This window comes from Dipteris shenzhenensis, chromosome 6 (genome assembly GCF_047967505.1).
Source record: "Dipteris shenzhenensis isolate YYH24624 ecotype China chromosome 6, Dip_SZ_1.0, whole genome shotgun sequence".
NCBI lineage: Eukaryota > Viridiplantae > Streptophyta > Polypodiopsida > Gleicheniales > Dipteridaceae > Dipteris > Dipteris shenzhenensis.
Genome location: NC_141601.1, coordinates 17,296,870 through 17,308,024, shown reverse-complemented (window position 1 = coordinate 17,308,024; position 11,155 = coordinate 17,296,870).

Below are 11,155 nucleotides of genomic sequence, written 5' to 3'. Positions count from 1 at the left end.
GCAATACAAAACTGGAAGATGGGTACAATTACGGTGCACAATAAGAAAGGAGAGGCCAAGAAGTTTGATATGAGAAGCAGGCAAGAAATAAAGGGGGAGCCAGAAGAAACAAGCATGGAAGAGGAGTCAGACAGTGAAACAGAAGAAGAGAGTACTACATCTGAAGAGGAAGGGCAAGTATCATTTTTATTGAGAGAATTTGATGCATATGAGTTGCAGCAAGCAGCGGAGATACAAGAGTCTAAGGAGGAGAGTAAGCTTGAAGACATGGATAATTCCAGCTCAAAGGACTCATCTACACTCAGACTGGGCCAATCCAATGGTGATAATTCCCAAGCACACAAGAGGATGGAGAGTATGCATTGATTACAAGCCTCTCAATGAAGTAACAAAAGGAAATCATTATCCTTTGCCTTTAATTGATGATATATTGGACAAAGTGGCAAGGTATGAAAAGTACAGTATGTGTGATGGATACTCTGGATACTTCTAAAGCTCAATTGCAAAGGAAGATCAAATCAGCACTACATGTATCACACCCTGGGGTTGCTTTTGTTACAGAGTAGTACCATTTGGATTGAAGAATACACCGATCTGGTATCAAGAGAACATTGATGAGGTGTTGACCCATTTCATTGATAAGTTTGTGAGAACATTTATGGATGATATATGTGTATATAGTTCCAAAAGAGAGCATGCATTGAGGCTGGATCAAGTGTTCCACAGAATGGATGATATAGGCTGTCAATTCAACCCACGAAAGTGTCATTTGGGATGCTCTAAAGTGAAGTTATTGGGACATATAGTGTCTCAAAATGGCATTGAACCTGATCCAGAGAAGGTGAAAGCACTTATCTTATTACCTGCTCCCTCAACATCTAAATAATTGTAGACTTTTGTGTAGAAAGTCTAGTATATGATGAGATTTATACATTCAGGAGGTGAATTCAACCCACGGAAGTGCCATTTAGGATGCTCCAAATTGAAGTTATTGGGACATATAGTGTCTCAAAATGGCATTGAACTTGATCCAAAGAAGGTGAAAGCACTTAATCTTATTACCTACTCCCTCAACATCTAAACAATTGCAGACTTTTGTGCAAAAAGTCAAGTATATGACAAGGTTTATACATTTGGTCTCTCAGTTGTTGTACCCTTTGCAACAAGCTATGAAGGAAGAGCCTCTGCAATGGAATGAAGACTATGAAGCAGTATTCAACAGGGAGAAGGAAATGTTGGGAGAGATTGTATGTGTAAAGGCTCCAGATTTCTCTCAGACCTTGTATGTAAACCCTTCTTTTGGTCCAGATGCCGTGGGAGCTATCTTATTGTAGAGATGAGAGGAGTCCCGATATATGAAACCTGTGTATTATGCCAGCAGAGTTATTAAGACAGAAGTAGAGAGGAAATATACAGAGGCAGAGCTGATTTTGTCATGTTTGGTGTATGCCTGCAAAAAGTTCAGGGCATATCTTCTCTCGAAGCCATTTGTTTTTTTGACTTGCTACACTTTATTGCCTCAACTGGTCAATAATTCAACACTCTCTCGGAGTATGATGAAGTGGTTGGTTGAGCTATAAGAGTATAATTTCTCATTTTTTGTGGAGGATACTTCCAGATCCATACTCGCACATCTGTTGACATACAAAGAAGGTCCAATTTTGGTGAAAAAAGGGGAGAAGAGAACAGATAAAGAGGAGCATGATGTCATTCTAGGAGCATTTGTCTTGCATTTTGATGAGGCCAAAGGAGGTTATGCGATCATTGATTCAGAGGGCAAGATGATTCATGAGGGAGTATGTCTGAAAGCCAGAATTAATAATGAAGCGGAGTGCGCTGAAGGGCTACAAGCTACTCTAAGACTAAGAATTCAGAAACTAATGATTAAGGGAGATTCTCTGTTACTGGTGAAGCAAGTCCTAGGAAGTTGCCAGGCAAAAAACCCAAAGTTGAGAGGGTATCTGGCCAAAGTTAGAAGGCTGCTGCATCAGTTTACAACATGGAATATTCAGCATGTGCAAAGGGAGGATAATCAAGTGGCATATGAGTTGGCTCAGGAAGTGAGTAGTCAAGACCCAATGAAAACAGAGCTTGAAGATCCACTGTACAGAGGAAGGGAATACTTGGCCCACATAGTAGATTTCTAACTCACTGGTCATTTTCTTCAGGAGCTTAAGAAGAGTCAGAAGTATCACTTCATAAAAAGATGCAACCAGTATATGATGATTGATGATGAGCTCTACATGAGAGGGGTTGATCAAGTTTTGAGGAGAGTGCCTTGGAGGGAAGAGATATATTACTTATTATCATCTAGTCATGAATGAGCTTGTGGAGGACACTATGCATTTAAGATTACACTACAAAAGATACTTCTGGAGGGTTATGTGTGGTCTTCAATACAAAAAGATGTGCAGCACTAGTGTAGATCATGCCATGAATGCCAGAGGATGGAAAGAAGAAGTCTTAAGATGGAGGCAAGGAATATAATGCTAGTTTGTGATATTTTCTAGAGATGGGGTATAAATGGAATTAGTCCTCTACCCAGAACTTCCAGAGGGAAGTGTTACATGCTTACTGTAGTGGAGTACCTATCAAAATGGGCAGAGGTGAAGGCAGTAAAGAGAGTGGACAAAAAAGGGATTGCTGATTTTGTATATGAGCACATATGCTACAGATTTGGAATTCCCCTGGAGTTCCTACCAGAAACTGGTCCTGGATTTAGAGGAGAGATGATGGATCATTCGTGCAAGAAGCTGAATATCCATCATAAGTATATCACTCCATATCACCCTTAGTGTAATGACTTAATGAGAACTTCAATGAAGACTTCAAATTGATGATGACTAAGATGACGGGAAGTCACACCAAAAACTGGGATTTGGAGATGAATCAAGTTTTGTGGGCATATAGAGTAGCAATGAATCACAACACTCAAATTTCTCCATTTCATTTGGTGCATGGAAAAGAAGCAATACTACCACTCGATGTGAAAATACCTGCCTTGAAATTTTTGGTTGAGGAAGAATATGAGCCTACAGACAATTATGAAGAGAGATTATTAGCACTGCAAGTGATGCAATTAGACAGGGATTTGGCTTTTGAGCATTATGTCAGAGTGCAAATGCGAAGGCAAGAGTTAGAGAATGCAAAAATTAAGAGGGAATTAAAGATGGAGACTTGGTTCTTAGATACAATAGCAAGTTGGATAGCATGTTTCATACTGCTTTCCAGACCAAATGAGAAGGTCCATACAGAGTGGAGAAGAAATTTGAGAATAGCACTTATTAGCTTACTGATTTAGATAACAAAAGACATAAGAAGAGAGTCAGTGGTATCCGTTTGAAGAAGTATTTTGAACAGTTGATGGTAGCACTAAGAGAGGAAGATCGTGAGAATGATGAGTTATGGTAGAAGCTTGCGATGAGTGAAGAAGAAGAGAATTTGGATATATCATCTCCATTTGTCTGACTGCTGGACATGACTGTCACAATAGAACAAAGGGGTTGCTAAAGATGTGTAAATAAAATTGTAAATATTTTTTCACTTTTAAGTTACATGAGGGTAGGCACTTTGCACATATTTGTATAAGGCTCCAAGGGAATGATGAGTACAATGTGGATGCACCAAGGTTTTTCAAAGTATGGTATCCGAAGTGTTTGTATCGATTACGGGATGACATGCGCTCTTCATGGTTGTCCCAAATCATACGTGTATGATGGCATGCATATTTTATGTATTATGGGTGTCATGTAAATCTTCCGTGTGTCAGGATTGGGATCATCATGTGGATAGTATGTGAGCAACTAAGCATTAAATATTGATAGCATGCATGTGTGTGTCTAAGGTTGGGGTTTTAGGCATTAATTGCCTTGGTGTATGATTTGGGGGAAAGACATTTGAGAGTGGTAAAAAGTCAATGTTGAGGTGGCTGATTTTTTGAGAAGGCTAGCATGTGCATGCAAGGTGGTTACGTGATGGAGATTGGGATGTTCTGGATGGCGAGTTGGCGATGGTATGTGGTGATGGCAGTTGCTGGAGAGTTCGTTCCAGAGAGGAATGGTAGATAGAGAGGAATCAAAAGAGGAGTCGCAGGGAAAGTAGAGTTTTTCGAGGAGGATACAGAGGGAGGTGAAAAGTCACTCACAGGCCAACTGTTTGGAGGCTCTCACTCATCGGGGTCACACACACATGGGACTGATGCTCGGATAGAGTTTTGACATGAGGCAAGTCAACGATTCTTGGTGTTGTCTTCTGCCATTAGGTTGGCTGCATAGAGAGCTTCTTGTTGTCCCAGCATGAGGAGAAAGCTTTTACCATAGGGACCTTCCTCCTTGTATCGTTGTTGGCTATGAGACTGAAGACAAGGGAGCATCCATAGGCGGATCGCCTAGCTGGACAATGGCCCCTGCCGTAGGGGGAGGGGGGTCTCGAACCAAGGCCTCCTACAGCTCCTCCACCGCAGGTCTCTCTCGAGCTACTCTCTCTCTCTCTCTCTCTCTAAACAGTTGCCTGCAATGCTTTCGCGCCAATTTGCTTGGTTTCTTTTTCTTTTTTACATGGGTCCGTTCTCCCTCTGAAGTGTCATCCAAGGGGTCTAAGACTCATGCTGCTCCTGTTCGAGGGGGTGCTAGGCCCTAGCCTACTGACTTTGGCTGCCCTGCAAGGGTGGGAGGCGAGGAGCCCGACCCTAGTCACGAGGGCAGTCTCGCGCTAAATAACCCATCTGCCTACAACAAAGACTAGCCTTGTAACCCAAGAAATCTCCACTCCCTGACGAAGTGTAACCCCCTCAAGGGTCTCGACGAAGATCAACTCTGAGAGGGCTCTGGGCTCTTAAGCACCAGTTTGATCCTGGGGACACCGTCCACTGCTACCACTAATGCTGCCGAATCTGACAAGGACTCCAACATCGTGCCAAACGCTCTACTAATGGAGGGAGGATGGCTTTGTATTCCTTTGGGAACCCCAAGAAGCAGAGCATCACTGGGAATCGGGGAACATGGTGTGTTGCGTCCATGTCCTCCATTGTAAAGCCATGGTACCATGAGGGCCAAAGAGGATGCGGCTCTGCTCCACAAGTGTCAAGGCAGTAGCGGAGGAGCTCAGTTAGATAAGGAAGACGCCTCTTCTGTAGATGGTGACCTCCTAAATATGGTCGCCCTCTAGTGCCAAGCTCGCCTGGATCCACCCCCACCTGTCTTCTTGTGGGTGTGAGGCCCACAATTCTACCCACGACTGCCTTGTCTTGGAGGGACTAAACTACATGTTGCACCGGATTCGAGGGTGCTGCCATAGATCCCCTCTGGCCAGACCAAGAGTCACCACCAAGACTTTCTTTCTCCGAACAAGCACAAAGACTCCCATTGCTAGGAAGGGAGAAAGAAAAAGAAAGGCCACCTAGATGGTGGGCAGGGAAGATGCCTTACCCCCAAGAAAGGCTAGGGAAGAAAGAGGCACCTTGAAGAAGCCCCGGCGACCCAAACCCGAACACACCCAAGGCCCGAAGGTCGATGGAGGAGCCGAGAGAGGGCTGGAGGGTTGCAAGGGGATCCTTGAAAAAGGAAAAAAGGGCCCAGCCTGCTTCCTGAGAAGGGAGCATGTATGGGATATTATTTAATTTTGTATTTTGTCCTGGACTAGATTAATACCATACTCCATTAGCCTCTCTCTCCCAACCTTCATCACGCATCGGGCCGGCTCCCGTCTTCACCCGTATGCATTTACACCTTGCGGAGCAAGGTTAGGGGGGAGTTTTTTTTCCTATGGCAATCATTGTTGCAGCAGTTGATGGGGTCTACCAATCTTCCATCTTGGACCCTTCCAGTAGAGCAGCTCTCAGGCAAGCGTTCAGGGAGCAAGATCATCTCCTTGAGCAAAATAGGTTCTTTTTTTAGCAGCCCGAGCATGAAAAGAAGACAAAGGAGGATGCAACGACATTGGACCGGTTTCGTCTTCTATTGGAACAGGAACGCCCTGAGGTGGCCATGCATCAATCCAGACGTCGTGCCGACTTGGCAGCATACGAGGTCCAACGCAGGCGAGACCGAGAGCAAATACTTTTGCAGCACCACCAGTTCTCATGACCTGCTCACAGTTCCTCTCCTTATCCGAAATTACCAGTTTCAGTCCGTCATCAGCTCAAGGTTCTTCCACCCTGAAGCATAGTATGGTGGACTATTATTCCGCAGTACCCACAGACCGTTCATCAGCAGCAGGCAGTCATTTATCTGCTCAAGAGTCTTCTATCTCCAAGCACAGTTCGGTGGACTATTTTGTAGCAGCTCAGACAATGGTTTCCCTTGGGTCTACCAATCTAGGGGACCATTCAGTTTCCTGCCCAGAAGTGCATGTGAATATTCTGGAGTTTCCACATTTTCAGTTTTGGTTGCCTAGCCCCAGTGGCTTTGTCATCACCCCAACAGTCCCCGGAGTAGCACCAGCATTTCTATGTCGGTGGATCTTCCGCAGTGGGGAGGGTGCATGTCAGCAATTGGTAGCCAGTTTCATGTGCCCATTTACCCCTTGCAAGTAGCCGTACAGCAGTAGTTAGTTCCACAGTCAGTTTTTATGCCAATTTGGCCCCAGTGGCTTTGTCATCACCCCGATAGTCCCCAGAGTAGCACCAGCATTTCTATGTCGGTGGATCTTCTGCAGTGGGGAGGGTGCATGTCAGCAATTGGTAGCCAGTTTCATGCGCCCATTTACCCCTTGCAAGTAGCCGTACAGCAGTAGTTAGTTCCACAGTCAGTTTTTATGCCAATTTGGCAATCAGGTTATTTGCGCCATCAGTATGAATAAAGCAGTGGTTACGAAGATCTCTGGTGTCTCTCATGGTTGAGTTCTATTTCTACATTTCATCAATGTTTCCGCACAACTAGTCCCCACCTGTTACAAGACAGTTGCCCACAGGTTCACTAGAGGTATTTGAAGGGCTACTCCCACTACCAGTTGATAGCAGTTAACAGCCAACAGAATATGAACATTTGCAGGTTGCACAGTAGACTTTGGATGCTCCAGGTCAAGGTCATGAACAGCCTAAACACATGATGATGTGGAAAAATTTATCAGAGAATTGAGAGGAGTTTTATAAGAAGCTAGATCAGTTCGCTAGTGGCCTAGCAAACTTTGCAGGACAGTAAGCTGCTAGCTCCTCTCCCCAATAGAACAAGGGCTGGTTCAACAGGTTTAGAAGGAGCAAATATGCATGGATAAGCGATATACTGATAGTTACAAGGATCTACAAGAGAATGTGACTTGGATGCAATCCATGTACATCAGGTATGACTCTATCCAGAAAATTCCCGATTGGGAATTTTCCCTTGTTGGTATAAAGGCATCGATATGAAATGGGTGTATAAGCTAAAAAGAAAGGCATCGTTCCCTGCGTTCCCAAAATTGGGAACGTTCCCTGGCGTTCTTGGTAGGTGCTCCACCTGGGAACGGCATTCCCACGTTCCATGAAGACGGAACGCCGTTCCCTGGTAGCTATGCTCCCAACCTCCATCCTGGGTGTCCCTTATCGCGGGACTTCTGGAGGTTAGGACCCTGGAACTATCTGGAGATTCCGGACTCATATCCTCCATTGGAGGTAACGCTCATGGTCCTTCAGCCCCAGAAGGGGGGTTTGATCAATGCAGTGGGATCTCCGACACACCCCGTTTGGAGATTTCCATTTGCCTCCACATGGTTGGAGAAATGGTCCTCGGAGGTGTTTGATGCTATTTTGGGGAATCAGATTACACTCATGATGGACGAGTGGATGGGGCCACATGGACTAGACCTTTCATACGCCCATGGCGCGGAGGTGAACTTTCAGTTGAGCTTCACGCACGAGAAACTGGTGTGTGGTTTGGTGACAGGAGTTATCAAATTGCCGCTGGAGGCAAAGGTAGAGCAGGCACACTTCTGGCCCCTCCAAAAGTGTGCGGAGCTGTTCGGGGTTGAAGCCTCCTTAATGATGAAGTGGGCACGGAAGATGGGTATTCAGCCGGTATCCACCCTAGTACAGCGACGCACAGACACTGACTACTCGCCCTCTAAACCCCCGGCAAAATCACACAAGGCAATCTTTCTGGGACAGGCACCCATTAACAGGAGAGCCGTGTCATTAGACGACGCCATCACCTTCTCCCAGGGAGAGGTCCAGAGGAGTGGTCCCCTGCGGTAGGACGGAGTGGAGGGGTCTACATCTCAGTCTCACGGACTTTGGCTCCAGAGGTCTACGATCAGGGCGAGCTCATTCCAGGACGGGCAGTTTGGATGGGAGTTTGGATGGGAGAGTCCAGGATTAGGATCCTGAACGTGTATGCCCCAACGTGTAGACAACACCGCCCGGACTTTTGGAGGAGGCTGTCAGAGTGTCTTCCGGATGTAGACTCCTGGATTGTTGGAGGTGACTTCAACAACCTGGAGTTTGGGGAAGACAAACAAGGTGGAGCCTCGTTCTCTGAGATGCCAGCAGCAGAGCGTAGCACCTAGGAGCAATTCATTTTCATGATCAGTGGCAGAGACCCGTGGAAAGAGCCAGATTTCCGCAGGACACCTGGTAGCCTTCTCTTCTCCTTTGGACAGAGGAGACACGATGGATTGCTAGAGAGATTAGACAATTTCTATGTTAGGGACTGGGCGCTACACAAAGGCGGATCTACTGGGATTCTGGCAGGTACCACGATGTCAGACCACTCTCCAATGGTACTTCACTTGGATCAGCCCCGCCGAGGTCTCCCCCAGAAGGGGGTCCGCATTCCAGAGGACCTCTTATACGATGAGGAGATTGAGCAGGTCATGGTAGGGATTTGGGAATAGTCACAAATGGCACCGTGTGAGGGCTGGGCTGCGTGGGTGGCCGATGCAATTCAGAGGAGCAGTGAGGAGCTGCAAGCTCACGCTCTTAGGCGGAGGAGGACCCTTCAGGAGCGTGAGCGGGCTTTGAGGAGAGACCTCGCCTCCATCGAGAGGCTCAAGGAGCACGGCCCAGTTTCTCAGTGGCTTAGTGACAGATTCGAGAGCACTCGTCTCGAGCTTCAGGACACGGAGTTGCGGCGAGATGAGTTCTCCTATCACTCCTCCTAGGCAGTAGGGGGACAAGATGACGAAGCAGTTCTTTCAGACCATTGGTCCCCGATCGGCAGGCACACAGCTACAGCGTCTCCGGGACTCGCAAGGCATCATGCACACTGACCCGCAGGAGTTTCTATACATGACCACCGGTTTTTACAGCCAGCTCTTTCAGACGGAGAGGATGAACCCAGTTGGTCTTCAGGCCCAAGAGCTAGTTTGGGATCACGTTCCGACAGTAGTCTCGCAGGACTTATGCAGCAGACTTGAGGAGCCTTTCACACATGAGGAGCTCTGGGAAGCCCTCAAGGCTCTCCTGCCCCAGAAGTGCCTGGGTGAGGATGGCTTGCCTCCGGCCTTCTTACGGAACTTCTGGGAGATTATTTCCACCCCTTTCTGTCTAGCTTGCCAGGAGATTTTTGACACACGCCTTCTCCCTCAGTCCTTGAGCAAGGGGTGGATTTGTTTGATCCCGAAAGATCCTCACCAAGGTCTTGAGTTTGTGGTTATGGCCCCATCTTACCGACATCATCCATGACACGCAGACTGGATTTGTCCAAGAGCGCAGCATCCTGGACAACATCTTCACGTTCTGGGAGGCAGTGGATTGGTCCAAGGAGGAGTCATAGCCACAATGAGTCTAGAGAGTCAAAGGTGACCTGGCTATTTACTGTGAGGCCTCGCGGGCACGGATCAACTGGACGAAATCTATAGGTTTCTTCACAGGCTTTGAGGAGACACACGAGATCCGTGAGTGGGGGAGTGACTTTGGCTTCAAATGGATACTACGGGGCTAGACAACAAGATACCTCGAATGCCAGGTGGGTATTGACATTACGGCAGAGCAACAGATTGCCCCGGTCCTTGAGAGTGTTCGGCGCAAGCTTCTCTATTGGAGCTCGACCAAACTCTCCCTAGCAGGTCACGCCTTAGTGGCAAACCAAGTCCTTGCCACAGCCTCGTATATCGCTTCTTGCTGGTGCTTTCATAGAGGATGCATTAGGCAGCTCCGACGGTTGGTAAGGAACTTCCTTTGGGCAGGTTCAGACGGTTTGAGGAACAATAGGGCCCGAGTAGCTTGGCAGACGGTGATCATGCCGCAGGCACTAAGAGGTTTGGGTGTCATTGATCCGGAGATGCAGAGCAGGGCCCTTCTAGGCAAGTTGGTGGTTCGTGGCCTCACCCCAAGTGCAAAGCCTTGGAAGCTCCTCTTATAGCGAGGGCTTCTGAGAAACACCCCACGCACAAGAGAACAGTGGCAGCCTTCACATAGATGGATCTTCTCAGAGGCCCCTCTTACGAGGATGGGCTCCCCCCTGATGAGGAGTCTTCGCAGGATATGGCAAAGATTGGCACGGGGTCTCGTCCGTGCTCCGCCCAGATGCAGGGAGGAGTTTGAGCACCAACCCCTTATGTGGCACCCAGAGATCAGAGATCAGGAGGGACGTATGCTCGGACAACGGACTCACATTGGTTGGGCACAGTGGGACAGTGGTCCAGCACAGTCCTTTGGCCGTTGGAGCTGACTACCTATGGAGACAGAGGCGAGGCTTGACGCCCTAGCACATCTGCGAGGGGCAAGGCAGCAGATGGGCGAGATTGACTTAGCCATTTCTGAGTCCTGGTGGGAAGGACTTCACGTTTGGAGAGACAGCAGATGGTTGGGGCAGTTTTCCCGTACTAGTGTTCCCTTGAGGATGTTGATGCAGCGCGGCAGCATGCACCCCAGCTTCTTCCATGTAGGACCTGGAGGCCTACTTCAACCACTCACTGAGAGGGACCCCGAGATGGATGGGAGTGTCGATGGGATACACTGGCAAATGATTAGAGTGGTAGGACGTTTGGGGAAGCACATTGACCCTCCCAGTATCTCAGAGCAGGACGCCTCTAGATGGTGCCTTTGGCTGTGGGAGGGTAGACCCATGAGGGAGGTCCAGTGGGATCCGGGAAAGTGGTTTTGGCCCTCTAGGGACGGCCTAGCTGAGCCGGTGGATGAGGTGTCCTTCTTTTCCTACACCACACGGATTGGCAGGAGGCTTCAGATGGACTCGTGGAGGTGAACCCCCTTGAGGGAGAGACATTGGGTGACCCAGAGAGT